Raw genomic sequence first — 4,696 nt, 5'->3', positions numbered from 1 at the left:
GGGCTGGGTGTTTGTGCTCTCCCCAACATCACTGCAACTCACACACTACACCTAACACTATCCTCTACCACAATATAATGGCAGATGCCACCCACCTTCATCGGAGGGTCTGCCTTACAAGGGTTGCACCAGGCTAGAAATAGCCACACTAAATTATTCTTATAATATAACATAATATAATATGCTATACTTGTCGGGTGAGTTGGGACCCGAAAGATGGTGAACTATGCCTGGCCAGGACGAAGTCAGGGGAAACCCTGATGGAGGTCCGTAGCGATTCTGACGTGCAAATCGATCGTCGGAGCTGGGTATAGGGGCGAAAGACTAATCGAACCATCTAGTAGCTGGTTCCCTCCGAAGTTTCCCTCAGGATAGCTGGTGCTCGAACGAGTCTCATCCGGTCAAGCGAATGATTAGAGGCCTTGGGGCCGAAACGACCTCAACCTATTCTCAAACTTTAAATGGGTGAGATCTCCGGCTTGCTTAAAACATTTTTGAAGCCGCGAGAGATTTATTTCTTGGATCGGAGTGCCAAGTGGGCCACTTTTGGTAAGCAGAACTGGCGCTGTGGGATGAACCAAACGCAGAGTTAAGGCGCCCGAATAGACGCTCATGGGAAACCATGAAAGGCGTTGGTTGCTTAAGACAGCAGGACGGTGGCCATGGAAGTCGGAATCCGCTAAGGAGTGTGTAACAACTCACCTGCCGAAGCAACTAGCCCTGAAAATGGATGGCGCTGAAGCGTCTTGCCTATACTCTGCCGTCAGCTCGGCAATGAGGGGTGCGCGGTTTCGCTTCGGCGGCCCGCCCCGTGAAGCCCTGACGAGTAGGAGGGTCGCGGCGGTGAGCGCAGAAGGGTCTAGGCGTGAGCCTGCCTGGAGCCGCCGTCGGTGCAGATCTTGGTGGTAGTAGCAAATACTCCAGCGAGGCCCTGGAGGACTGACGTGGAGAAGGGTTTCGTGTGAACAGCCGTTGCACACGAGTCAGTCGATCCTAAGCCCTAGGAGAAATCCGATGTCGATGGGGTCCGAGACTACAGTGTTAGGACCCCATGGGGCGAAAGGGAATCCGGTTCCTATTCCGGAACCCGGCAGCGGAACCGTAACAAGTCGGGCCCCTCGAATGAGTAGCTCGTCGGGGTAACCCAAAAGGACCCGGAGACGCCGTCGGGAGATCGGGGAAGCGTTTTCTTTTCTGCATGAGCGTTCGAGTTCCCTGGAATCCTCTAGCAGGGAGATAGGGTTTGGAACGCGAAGAGCACCGCAGTTGCGGCGGTGTCCCGATCTTCCCCTCGGACCTTGAAAATCCGGGAGAGGGCCACGTGGAGGTGTCGCGCCGGCTCGTACCCATATCCGCAGCAGGTCTCCAAGGTGAAGAGCCTCTAGTCGATAGACTAATGTAGGTAAGGGAAGTCGGCAAATTGGATCCGTAACTTCGGGATAAGGATTGGCTCTGAGGATCGGGGCGTGTCGGGCTTGGTAGGGAAGTGGGTCTGCGCTAACGTGCCGGGCCTGGGCGAGGCGAGAGCGCGGGTGTCGGCATCCGTCGTCACTTCAACGCTGGATCCGAGCTCGGTCCCGTGCCTTGGCCTCCCACGGATCTTCCTTGCTGCGAGGCCGCGGTCTGCCTTGTGGCGTCGCAGTCTCCTCACGGAGGTTGCAGCCGCGGGCGCGCGGATTCTCTTCGGCCGCCATTCAACGGTCGGCTCAGAACTGGCACGGACCAGGGGAATCCGACTGTCTAATTAAAACAAAGCATTGCGATGGCCCAAGCGAGTGTTGACGCAATGTGATTTCTGCCCAGTGCTCTGAATGTCAACGTGAAGAAATTCAAGCAAGCGCGGGTAAACGGCGGGAGTAACTATGACTCTCTTCTATAGGTCATAGATCTCGGGGAGGCTCGTCGTTTGAGGTGTCGGGCATGTAAGTCCTAGTATCCGAGATGAAGCGTACGTTATTTGCTCATCGTTTGAGGTGTCGGGCGTGTAAGACCTAGTATCCGAGACGAAGCCTCTGGGGCAGCTCGAGTATCTCCCCGTTACCCCCAACGGGTGTGTGTCTTCAGCACCTGTTGGCCAAAGGGGTCGATGGTCAGGGCAGGCACAATGTGCCTTGTCATCTGCACAAGCCTGCTGCTGGAAAGTCACCCCAAGTCCCTACCTGTGGGTCCGGTCCTTGAGCAAGACCACCCGGGCGCGGATAAAATCCCATTCATTGCTCGGGATGAACTGAACAGGAGGGTAAGCACCCAGTCATGGGGAAGGGCTCTTTGGGGCTAATCCCTCCTTAGAGTGGAGAGAATGATTGCGCGCAATCAAATGAGTCCTCAAAGGGCCTCGGATTCGGTCGTGTCAGGTCCCGCACACCGTCTAAGCCGGCAGGGGACCATTGATGACAGCCCAGGCGATACACCGGTCTACGTCGATGTTCCCTTCAATATAACTGATTGTCCCGTTTGTCTCCGCGGGACGAAGGGAACATACAAGGGTCTGAGCATTAATGACTATGTTGCTCATCTTAAAACTAAGCATGCTTCCTTGAAGATTTTATATCGTTGCACGTCTTGCCTGAAGGCGTATGTTGGTAAGCATGCTGCTCAGACCCATATTCCTAAGTGCACGGGCCCGCCCAAACCCGTGACACTTCCATATCCATGTTCAGAATGTACAATGAAATTTGCTACACAAAGAGGTCTGTCCACACATGAGCGCCATACACATCCGGCCCTCAGAAACTTGAGGCGTAAGGATCCCGTTCCCAGCACGAAGCCCCGCCTTGCCGCAGGTAGTGGGAAAGAGAGCAAGTTCACTGCTGAGGAACTTGCGAAAATGTACACACTCGAGCGGGATCACAGAGGGAATCCGGATTTAAAAAGACTCATGTTTGAGTCATTGGGGACTAAGACCAAAAAGCAAATAAGTGATAAGCGATGCCAGCCCGCTTATCAAAGGGCTAGGGATGATTTCCTTCTTAGGAATCAGGCCATCCCTCCAATCGCTTGTGGGGGAACGCCCGAGCGCAGCCAGTCGCCATGCGCTAACACCCCGACGGGCGTTCAACCTATCACTTCGCCAGGTGGGAGGGATGTACAGACTCCCCCTGGTGTCCCCATTGGGGATATTTCAGGCGAAGGACCATCTCAGCAGGGTCCAGTAATAGCTACCATCCGGGAGGAAGTATCTGGGGTGGAAGAGAATCAGGGTTCTCACGATATAACTCTCATGGGGGAGCCTTCTACACCCCCCATGGATTTGACGAGTGTCCCTGTAGAAGATGAGCCCCAGATCTCCGTTGAGGATCCTCGCCCCCGGTTAGAGGCATCTTGGCGGAAGATGCTTCTAGATCAGATTAAGGAAGGGGACCTTAAATCTGGTCCGGGACTGCCGGGAGCACGGGAACCACTACGTCTGCTGAGAGAGGCGGCCAGCGGTGTGGATATCACACAGGCAACTGTAGATACTGTATACACCGCGGTCGTCGAATTTCTCTCACAAGAAAGCAAGCAGAACGATCCCGTCCAGGATGGAGCTTCTTCCCGTAATAGGAAGAAAAAGAAATCCGCCACGAAAAGGGTGCAAGTTAAAAGATATAATTATGCTCGCACCCAGGACCTCTACAAGAAGGATCCCGGCCTTCTTGCAAAGCACGTCAGGTTGGGCACGGATCATACTCACCCACGTGTCCAACCGATAGCCAGGTCTGACATTTTGGACATGTACAGTGCACTGTGGGGAACCAGTGTACCGACCAGGCTAAAAGACTCTGCCGATGGGCCACCCTTGGGGTTCGACACTTTTCCTCCCATTGTGGTGGCAGACGTTAGTAAACGCCTCGGCAGAGTGAAGGGGTCCACAGCCGCAGGACCAGACAAGTTAACTAAAGCGGCCTTGTCTGGTAAATCACAAGTTTGGCTCATTACCGGGTTGTATAATCTAGTGCTGGCCTCCGGTCATCTGCCGACCGCTTGGAGGGAGAATCGGACCACGTTGATCCTCAAAGAGGGCAAAGACCCTAACAATGTATCTGACTATCGGCCAATCACAATCGGTTCCCTCCTCAGTAGGCTCTTCTGGGGGATTGTTGATCAAAGGCTGAGGAGCGTGGTCAAGTTTAACCCTAGGCAGAAGGGTTTTGTGGCGGAGGCGGGGTGCTTCGCCAATGTCCAAATTTTCGACCAGCTGAACCGTCTAATGAAAACTGAGACGGGCGGCGTGGGACTGGTACTGGATATATCCAAGGCTTTCGATACAGTTCCACACGCGGCCATTGGACGTGCACTTCGACGAAAAGGGGTTCCTGAACCCCTGGTCGCGTTGGTCGAAGCTAGCTATCGTGATGTTCGCACAACAATACCCCACCCTGGGGGCGACATCACGATAAATCTCCAACGAGGCGTTAAGCAAGGGGACCCCCTGTCACCCCTGCTTTTCAATCTAATTATGGAACCACTTTTGGAACGGTTGGAGACCATGCCGGGAATCCCACTTTTGGGAGGGCAAAATGTATCTTGCCTGGCCTTCGCCGATGACCTTGTTCTTGTGGCATCGGACCCCCCGAAGGCACAAAATCTTCTAGATGAAGTCGTTGACTTTTTGGGCGCTCATGGTATGTCCTTGTCGACTCATAAGTCATGGGCATACCAGATTGTGAGAACAAGAGACTCCTGGTATCTAGAAGACCCCGGCATGGAAAAGCAA

General features: G+C 54.0%; 1 pseudogene; it reads right to left on the bottom strand.

The window, feature by feature from the left end:
- Positions 1 to 202: 202 nt before the first annotated feature.
- On the bottom strand, positions 203 to 1,694 carry LOC137503049 (uncharacterized; annotated as a pseudogene).
- Between the last annotated feature and the right edge of the window lie 3,002 nt (positions 1,695 to 4,696).

This window comes from Anabrus simplex, chromosome X (assembly GCF_040414725.1).
Source record: "Anabrus simplex isolate iqAnaSimp1 chromosome X, ASM4041472v1, whole genome shotgun sequence".
Taxonomy (NCBI): domain Eukaryota; kingdom Metazoa; phylum Arthropoda; class Insecta; order Orthoptera; family Tettigoniidae; genus Anabrus; species Anabrus simplex.
Note: the sequence above shows the minus strand (reverse complement) of the source record. Positions and strands in the feature narration are given on the sequence as shown.